The sequence below is a fragment of the Phoca vitulina genome, unplaced genomic scaffold (assembly GCF_004348235.1).
Source record: "Phoca vitulina isolate PV1807 unplaced genomic scaffold, GSC_HSeal_1.0 scaffold71, whole genome shotgun sequence".
Taxonomy (NCBI): Eukaryota; Metazoa; Chordata; class Mammalia; order Carnivora; family Phocidae; genus Phoca; species Phoca vitulina.
Window position 1 is genome coordinate 6,611,960 of NW_022589774.1, and position 11,217 is coordinate 6,623,176.

Consider the following 11,217-nt stretch of genomic DNA (forward strand, 5'->3'; position numbering starts at 1 on the left):
ACCCAAACCGAAACCAAGAGTCAGCCGCTTAACTGAGTCATCCAGGTACCCCTATCAGGTTTAGAATTCTTAACCACTATCTCTTCAAATTTGGGTATGTCTCTTCTTTTGTGGGACTCCGATATGTTCGATCTTTTTACTACATCATATTTGTCCTTAGTTTTTCCTGATGCTTGAATATGGTTATTTTCTATAAACTTAATTCTCCAGTTCACTAATCATTTCTTTTGCTATGTCTAATCAGTTTTAAATCTATCTACTAAATTTTTAATTTCAGTTATTATAATTTTAAGTACTAAAAATTTGTTTGATTCTTTTTTACATTTTCCAGCTTTCAGACTGTAGTTTCAGTATTTCTCCTAGCTTTATGAACATACTGATTAGCATTATTTAAAGACCATCAGGTAATTCCAATATCTGGATCATTTATGAGTTTATTTCTACTGTATTTTTTCACTTGGCTTTCATTCATTTGATCCTGTTTTCTGACATGCCTATCAATTTTAGATGGGGGCATTTTATGTAAAACCTTCAGACATTATAGATTATGTTACTACATCCAGATAGGATTTAATTTTCTTCTGGAAATCAAGTAGATCATGGGTAGATTACTTTGATCCAGTCAGGGCTTGAGATGATTTAAAGTGGTATTTCAGATTTTGTGAGGGCTCTTCTATTTACTGTTTTCCCTTACATTCCAGGGTCCAATGTTTCAGATATCTCTATTGAATGCTCATAGAGGTGCTCATTAGAGTCCTCCTTCTTGATGTGGTACATATATACAATAGAATATTATGCAGCCATCAAAAAGAATGAAATCTTGCCATTTGCAACGATGTGGATGGAACTGGAGGGTATTATGCTGAGTGAAATAAGTCAATCAGAGAAAGACATGTATCATATGACCTCACTGATATGAGGAATTCTTAACCTCAGGAAACAAACTGAGGGTTGCTGGAGTGGTGGGGGGTGGGAGGGATGGGGTGGCTGGGTGATAGACATTGGGGAGGGTATGTGCTATGGTGAGCGCTGTGAAGTGTGCAAGACTGTTGAATCACAAACCTGTACCTCTGAAACAAATAATACATTATATGTTAAAAAAAAGAAGAAGAAGATAGCAGGAGGCGAAGAATGAAGGGGGGGAAATCAGAAGGGGAGATGAACTATGACAAACTATGGACTCTGAGAAACAAACTGAGGGTTGTAGAGGGGAGAAGGGTGGAGGGATGGGTTAGCCTGGTGATGGGTATTGAAGAGGGCACGTTCTGCATGGAGCACTGGGTGTTATACACAATGAATTATAGAACACTACATCAAAAACTAATGATGTAATGTATGGTGATTAACATAACATAATAAAAAAAAAAGAAATAAAAGAGTCCTCCTTCTTGGGCAACCCTGAAGTCAGACGCCTCCTCAGCACATGAGACCTCAACAATGACAACAAAACTCTGCTTACAGGTTTCAGTCAATTAGCAGTACTTTTGCTTATTTCTTGGCCTCTCACCTCACGTACACATCTTAAGAATTGGTACATTCCTTGAAAGGAGATTGTCTAGGATGTTGAGCTTACTCCCCTACAGCTCCCTTTCTTCAAATTTTGGTTGCCTTGATAGCATTGAACTCCAGTGACTATCTTCCCAGACCAACTAGTTTGCCACAAGCTCTAGGCCACCATTTCCTGCCCTGCCTCTATATTCCTCAATATTAACTGGCAAATAATTGATAACAGAAGGCATTAGGGCTGAAAGGCTTACTTCAATGTCTTTTCCTTCTCTCCAAAATCTTGACTGCACAAGTGCTCTCTGTCTGCTTGTTCTATATTACATTTAAACAGCTGGGATGTTGTTTATGATTTGGTTTTCCTTTTATGAATTTTATCTATCTTTTGTAGTTATTCATGGTGGGAAGTTTGGTCTGATCCAACCTACACTCCATTGCCAAAACCTATAATTAACTCAGTATGCTCTCTTTTCCACAACATCTTTAATAGTAATAGATAGATACTTATTGAGAAACAAATTCCACATTTATTTTTAAAGAATGCATTTTATTACTGCACATGAAAACCCCTATGTTGTTCAAATCAAGTAATCTACATTGTTGATTTTTTTTTTATTGGATCACATAGCAGAGATGGAATATCAATGGATCTGGGATGAGAGTATCTAATTTTGATACAAATACAAATACTAATTTTCTATTTATTTATAATAATAACTGCTATTTTTAAATAGACATAATTTCTTAGAATGAAAATAGTTTGGTTGAACATTTGCCGATGTGGAAATCATAAAAAGAAACCAATTAATAAATCACAAAATCTCTGCCTTAATTTTCTATACCTTTCTTGGGGCGACAGGCACTATTACAAAGAAAAATAAATGAATGAAACATTCTATTGCTTATAATTTTCTTGGGGAAGAAAAAAACAGTTGCATCTGAAAAAAATCTCAAGCAAGTTTTAAAACCACATAAAATGCAGTAGAAATTAACACTGCAAATAGAATATACATACAATTAAGAACACTGCATAATAATTAACATCTTTATGAAATGCAAGCAATTTCACCTATACTATCTCGTCTGATCCTAGCAACAACCCTCACAGCAAGGTATCTTCAACACTATTATAGATGAGGAAACTATCATTGACAGAATCAACAGCTAGAGAGACCTGAGGTCAAACACAAGTCATTTCATACATTCACCCGATCTCCCAATATTTAATGACTACTTACCAATGGTAGTTATTAGCTGTGACAGGAGACATAATGAAGAGAATAAAACTGAAGTGGGTACTGCTTTCATGGAGCTTATGGATCATGAGGGAGGCAGAAAACAAATCAAACAGTCACAATACACAGTGATAAAGTCTATGATGCAAGCAGTGTGGGGTGTTATGAAAAATTAGGGGAACAAAAAAAATCAGATCTGAAAGACAGATGGGAGGTCAAGGAAGTCTTTCCAGAGAAAGAAATCTCTAAAAGGGATGAAATAAAAACTAGAGGTGGGAAAGTACAGCCTGTTTGAGGAACTGAAAGGAGATCATCATGGCTAAAATATAGACTGTAGGGGCCTGGTGGCCATGGATAAGGCCAGACATTTCCAATGTCTATACTATAGAGTTAATAATAAATAATACTACCAATTATTACAAGTGTTTAAAAGATTTATAAGAATGCTAGTAAGTATATTAGATTGTATTAATCAATTATAGTTCTCAAAGCAGATTTACTTAATTTCTAATTATGAGCTTATTGATAAAAATTCTAAAAGGACTATTTAACTCAGATGTCTAGGATGCCCTGCAGAGATTAGCAGAGACCTGGTGGGTTCTTGATACATATTTGTGATGTTGAATAATCAGAGATTTTAAATGAACACACCCTGAGAGGGCTAGGTGAAGCTCAGAATAGGCAAGATTGAAGCATGTAGCACATTTCTAGAACACTATCTCAGTCAGTCAATGGGAAGTTAACCAAGCAAGCATCAAAACTCAAATTCCAGGAAGACTGAAGTTGAAAAAATAAGACTTGGACTACAAAGGAAGACAGATATTGAAACAGCAACAGCTCTCTGCCTCTTTATAATGAAGCTGCACAATTCCCAAAATACCTGGGAAAATCTCTTTAAGAGATTGCTTAGGATTCAAAGACAGCTTGCCATTGGTATGCAGATCCTGTATCTAAGCCACAAAATGTACAAAGGCTTTTTTGCCCATTTTCAGTCAGGTTGCCTGCCCAGAGAACTCTTTTGGTAAAAGTATGTTCCTGGGAGCAGAAATGGTCCCTTTATTGGGCAGCTATGGGAGTGCATAATGCTGGACTAGATGGGCCACTTTAACCTGAATCTCATCAAGGTTGATAACCTGCAATGAGCAAGCAGTACCTTGTGGGAGGAAGATAGACTGTTCCCAAAGCAGAGAAAGGAGACCATCAGCCAAGCCCATGTTTTAAATCCTGTTCATTTACTTTACTTCATAATCTATTATCAGTCTCCATTGCTGAACAGAGCTCTTTGTGATGTTCCAATCATCTTCCAGGAAATCTGTACCAAACCTCTTCCATCATCATCCCTCCAGCTTCCCAGAATGGGTGCAAATGTCAGTAGCAATATTCATTTTATTCCATTCTAAAGTCTTAAATGTTATTCCTGAAATTTACTGTGAAGTAATGTATAGCTTGGATTTAGAAAATATAACCTATTAGAACAAATATAACAAACAACCATTCAAATCTCTTAATATCATGAACCCAAATTATTAAAAACTGGTGAGTTGACTTCTCTATAACAATTAGTTGACTGGCTTACTCGTTCCATCTTCAAACTTTGTTAAAACTCTTTCAGTGTCTATGTGGAGGTACTGAGTGCACATCCAGTGACGGACAGATCGCTATCCCTGGACATAGGCAGTGTGGCATGAAGGGCACTGACAGGAATCTTGATTTAAATTCTCTAAGACAGCTGACATGATTAAGTTCCTTAGGTCTTTCCCATCACATTACTCTAGTGTAGACCAGCATGGAGTCAGGCGGATCAGATCTGAAACCTGGCCCTACCACTTAACTAACTGTACAACCTTGATAAATTACTTCACCTTTAGTAGTCTCAGACACTTCATCTATGAAATAATAGCAGTATCAATAACTACCTTGCAGAATACTGAGTAGATTAAATGAGATATCTGCGAGTGCTCCAACAAAGTATTTGGTACAATATAGAGAGACAACACATCCTATTTTTCCCTGTCAATGCCTGGAATCTCCATCCTAATCTCTTCTCTTGATGCTTTCTCCACCTCCCCTGCCTTAAATACAACAAGCTCTCCCCAAAAGCCATCACTTGAATATTTATTCCTCCTTATTCCCATACAACCTAATAAAGGGAAGAAGCTCTTTTTCCACCTTCGTATAGGGCTTCCAGGCCTTATTCTTCTACCCTCCCTTGAAGATCTCTTTCCACAACTTTATCCTCTCCCTCCTCATTGATTTATTTCCTTCATCTATGGTCATATTCAAACATTTCTTATCATAAAAAAAAAAAATGACAGAGAGCATTTCCCTTGACTCTGTTCTAATTACCATAACAATCTCCTTCCTGACTTGACAAATATATTCCTTCCTCCAGTTCCTGTACTAAAGCTATCAATGAATAAGTCAGCATTCTTGCCCTCAGTGTGTTCATAGTACTGGAAATAATATTATCTAGTACATTACATTGTGACTCTGTTTCCTCACTAGTAAACAGGAGAAAAATAAAGGTTTACTTCTTGCTCATGCAACTCTAATGCGGATCTGGCAGCCATCCATGGATGCCGTGGCTGGGAAAGAGAAGGCTTCAGGATGTTTTGGAGACCTGGTCTGCCACCAGCTTACATGATTTAAACCCACATCCAACTGACCAGAACTAAGTCACATGTCCCCAAACCTAATGACATGGAAAAGGAAGGCTGTACTATTTATGTGTTCCCAAGAGAAAAAAAAAATGATGAACATACACCATTATCTATGCTTAATAATGGCATTATTATTATTACAACTTTTTAAAATACTATTTCTTTCATTTTTTTAAAAAGAATTTTTATTTATTTTATTTGACAGAGAGAGAGAGACAGCACAAACAGGCAGAGTAGCAGGCAGAGGGAGAGGGAGAAGCAGGCTCCCCGCCAAGCAGGGAGCCCGATGTGGGGCTTGATCCCAGGACCCTGGGATAATGACCTGAGCCGAAGGCAGTCGCTTAACCAACTGAGCCACCCAGGCACACTATTTCTTTCAGTAATACGTAATCTCCTCAAGGATAAGGACTAACTTTATATTTTTTTAAAGATTACTTATTTATTTGACAAAGCGAGAGAGCACAAGCACGGGGAGGGGTAGAGGCAGAGGCAGAGGCCGAAGCAGGCTCCCAGGCAAGCAGGGAGCCCGATGCAGGGGCTCCATCCCAGGAGCCCGGGACCATGACCCGAAGGCAGACGCTTAACCATCGGAGCCACCCAGGTGCTCCAAGGATATGGACTAACTTTCACATCTTTTTTGATTCTCTGGTTCCTTACACAGTACCCCATATATTGGCAAGCACTTAAAGGTTTGTTGAATGACTGACTCTGATTAAATGAGTGAGTGACTCACTGAGAATGAACGGTTGATTGTCTGAAGTCATCTGCTAACGGTTAAGACTAGAATCCAGTATCACAAATACTCCTATTGGGAGACAATCCTCCGTGGGTCTCTCATAATCCTTTTTCTTTCCTTTTTTTTTTTTTTATGAGGTATAACTGTCATACATTATTATACTAGTTTCAAGTATACAACATTTGTTAACATTGCAAATGATCACAAGTCTTATCATCTGTCACCACACAAAATTAATACAATACTTTTTACTATATTCCCCATGCTGTACATTACATCCCCATGACTAATTTATTTTATAACCAGAAGTTTATACCTAGAAATCCCCTTTTCTCCATTTGGCCCCTCCCCAAACATCAACCTCTGGCAACCACCAATCTAATCTCTGTATCTGAGTCTGGGTTTTATTTGGTTTTGTTTTGTTTTTTTAGATTCTATGTATAAGTGAAATCATACAGTATTTGTCTTTCTCTGTCTGACTTTATCACTAAGTATAATGCCCTCAAGATATATCCATGTTGTGGCAAATGGTAAGATTTAATTCTTTTTTATGTCTGAGTAGTATTCTATTGTGTGTGTGTCTGTGTGTCTACACACACCACATCTTCTTTATCCATTCATCCACTGATGGACACCTAGGTTATTTTTATATTTTGACTAGTGTAATAATGCTGCAATGCACATAGGGGTGCATATATCTTGCAAATCCATGTTTCCATTTTTTTCAGATAGATAGCCACTAGTGGAATTTCTAGATCACGTAGTTCTATTTTAATTTTTAAAGGAACCTCCATTTTGTTTTGCATAGTGGCTGTGTCAATTTACATTCCTACCAATAGTGCACATCCTCACCAACAACTGTTATTTCTTGTCTTTTTAATAATAGCCATTCCGACAGGGGTAAGGTTATACATCTCATTGTGGTTTTGATTTGCATTTCCCTGATGATTAGTAATGTTTGAACATCTCTTCATATGCCTGTTGGCCAACTGTATGTCTTCTTTGGAAAAATGTCTGTTCAGATCCTCTGCCCCTTTGTTGATCAGATTGTTTGTTTTTTGGTTATTGATTTCTTTATATATTTTAGATATTGACACATTATTGGATAAACGATTTGCAAATATTTTCTCCCATTCAATAGGCCGCCTTTTCATTTTGTTGATGGTTTCCTTCACTGTGCAAAGCTTTTTAGTTGGGTGTAACCGCAATTGTTTATTTTGGTTTTTGTTGCCATTGCCTTTGCAGTCCCCAAATCTGGGGAAGGAAAAAGATATCCCAATCTAGGAGGCACAGAAATCCTCCAACAAAATCAACCCAAAGAGGTATACACCAAGACACATTCTAATTAAAATGGCAAAAATAGTGATAAAGAGAAAATGTTAAAAACAGCAAGAGAAAACAGTTACATACAAAGGAAACCCCATAAGGCTATCAGCAGATTTTTCAGCAGAAACTTTAGAGGCCAGAAAGGAGGGGCATGACATATTCAAAGTGCTGAAAGGAAAAAAAAAAAAACTGCAGCCAAGAATAATCTATCCGGCAAGGCTATCATTCAGAATAGAAGGAGAGATCAAGAGTTTCTCAGACAAACAAGAGTTAAGGGAATTCATGACCACTAACCTAGCCCTACAAGAAATGTTAAAGGGGTCTATTTGAGTGGAAAGGAAAGACCATAAATAGGAGTAAGAGAAGTAGGAAGCAGAAGAAGAGCAAGATAAGTATATCTGTAAAAATTAGTCAAAGGACTCACAAAATAAAAGGAAATAAAGTATGACACCAATTACCTAAAACATGGGAAGGAAAGGAGTAAACAATGGGTTCAAACTTAAGCAACCATCAACTTAAGACAGACTGCTATATGCAGATGTTATATACAAACCTAATGCAGCAAAAAATCAAATAACAGTAATAGATATGAAAAAAAGAGAGAGAGAGAAAGGAATCCAAGTACATCACTAAAGAAAGCCAGCTAATCTTGAGAGAGAAAAAGAGGAAAGGAACAGAGAAAAACTATAATAACAACCATAAACAAGTAACAAATGGCAATAAATATATACCTATCAATAGCTACTTTGAATGTAAATGTACTAAACGCTCCAATCAAAAGACATAGGGTGAAAAAAAAAGACACAGGGTGACAAAAGGGTTGAAAAAGCAAGACCCATCTATATGATGCCTACAAGAGACTCATATCAGACCTAAAGACACATGCAGTTTGAAAGTGAAGGGATGAAGAAGCAATTGTCATGAAAATCAAAGTGAAAAGAAATCTGGGTAGCAATACTTATATCAGACAAATCAACTTTTTACTTATTTATTTTTATTTTTAAGTAATCTCTACACCCAGTGTGGGGCTCGAACTTACAACCCTAAGATCAAGAATTGCATGCTCTACTGACTGAGCCAGCCAGGCACCCCTCAGACAAAATAGATTTTAAAACAAAGACTATAACAAGTGACAAAGAAGGACACTATACAATCATAAACAAAAAATCCAACAAAAAGATATGACAATTATAAATATTTATCCACCCAACATGGGAGCACCCAAATACATAAAGCAGTTAATAACAAATATAAAGGAAATAATAAATAGTAATACAATAATAGTAGGGGACTTTAATACCCCACTTACATAAATAGATAGATCATCCAAACAGAAAATCAACAAGGAAACAGTGGCTCTGAATGACACATTGGACCAGATGGATCTAACAGATATATTCAGAACATTCCATCCTAAAACAGCAGAATATACATTCTTTTCAAGTGCACATGGAACATTATCCAGAAGAGATCACATATTAGGTCACAAACCAAGTCTCAACAAATTCAAAAAGACTGAAGTCATACCATGTATCTTTTCTGACCACAAGGCTAGGAAATTAGAAATTAATGACAAGAAAAAATCTGGAAACAGCACAAAAATATGGAGGTTAAATAATTTGCTACTAAACAATGAATGGGTCAACCAAGAAATCAAAGAGGAAATCAAAAAATACATGGAGACAAATGAGAGTGAAAACACAACAGTCCAAAACCTTTGGATGCAACAAATGCTATTCTAAGATGGAAGTTTGCAACAATACAGGCCTACCTGAAGAAGCAAGAAAAATCTCAAATAAACAACCTAATCTTACACCTAAGGAGCTAGAAAAAGAAAAACAAAAGCCAAAACCAGTAGAAGGAAAGAAATAATAAAGATTAGAGCGGAAATAAATGAGACAAAACAATAGAATACATCAGTGAAAAAAAACTGATAAACACTTAGCCAGACTCTTCAAAAAAAAAAAAAAACTGAAAGAGAGGCTTCAAATAAATTCAGAAATAAAAGAGGAGAAAAAAAAAAACAACACCAGAGAAATGCAAACAATTATAAGAAAATATTATGAAAAATTAAATGTCAACAAACTGGACAACCACCTACAAAAAAATGCATAAATTCCTAGAACATGTAACTTCCCACAACTGAATCAGAAAGAAACAAAAATTTGAACACACTGATTGCCAGCAACAAAACTGAACCAGTAATCGAAACACTCTGAACAAACAAATGTCTAAGAGCACACGGCTTCACAGGTGAATTCTACCAAACATTAAAGAAGGCTTAATACCTATTATTCTCAAACTATTCTAAAAAATGAAAGAGGAAGGAAAACTTATAAATTCATTATATGAGGCCAGCATTACCCAGATACCAAAACCAGATAAAACACTAAAAAACAGAGAACTACATGGGACTCTTGGGTGGCTCGCTCAGTTAAGCATCCGACTCTTGATTCTGGCTCAGATCATGATCTCAGGGTCATGAGATTGAGCAACGCATAGGGCTCTGAACTCAGCATGGGGTCTGCTTGTCCCTATCCCTCTGCTCCTCCCCTCCCCCCCACACACACACTCTGTCTCCCTCTCTCAAATAAATAAATCTTTTTTAAAAAAATAGAGACCTACAAGCCAATATCTCTAATGAACATAGATGGAAAAATCCTCTCCAAAATATAAGCAAAACAAATCCAACAGTATATTAAAAAAATCATTTACCACAATCAACATGGGATTTACTCCTGGGATGCAAGATTGGTTCAATATTTGCAAATCAATCAACCTGATACATCACATCAACAAGAGAAAGGATAAAAACCACATGATCATTTCAATTATTGTAGAAAGAGCATTCACAAAGTATGACATCCATTCGTGATTAAAAAAAAAAAAACCCTCAACAAAGGAGACCTAGAAGGAACATATCTCAACATAATAAAGGGCATATATCACTATTGTTCAACATAGTACTAGAAGTCCTAGCAACAGCAGACAACAAAAAGAAATAAAAGGTATTCAAATTGGCAAAGAAGAAGTCAAACTCTCTCTCTTCACAGATTATATGATACTTTATGTGGAAAACCCAAAAGACTCCATCCCCAAATTACTAGAACTCATACAGCAATTCAGTAATGTGGCAGGATACAAAATCAATGCACAGAAATCGGTTGCTTTCTTATACACTAACAATGTAACTGTAGAAAGAGAAATTAGAGAATCGATTCCATTTACAATAGCACCAAAAACCATAAGATACCTCAGAATAAACCTAACCAAAGAGGTAAAGGATCTATACTCTAGGAACTACAGAACACCCATGAAAGAAATTGAAGAAGACACAAAAAGATGGAAAAACATTCCATGCTTATGGATCGGAAGAATAAACATTATTAAAATGTCTATGCTGCCCAGAGCAATCTACACCTTCAACACCATTCTGATCAAAATACCAATGGCATTTTTCAAAGTGCTGGAACAAACAATCCTAAAATTTGTATGGAATCAGAAAAGACCCCGAATCGCCAAGGAAATGTTGAAAAAAGAGAAACAAAGCTGGGGGCATCACGTTGCCCGATTTCTAGCTATATTACAAAGCAGTGATCACCAAGACAGCACGGTACTGGCACAAAAACAGACATATAGAACAATGGAACAGAAGAGAGAGCCCAGATATGGACCCTCAACTCTATGGTCAAATAATCTTCGACAAAGCAGGAAAAAATATGCAATGGGAAAAAGACAGTCTCTTTAATAAATGGTG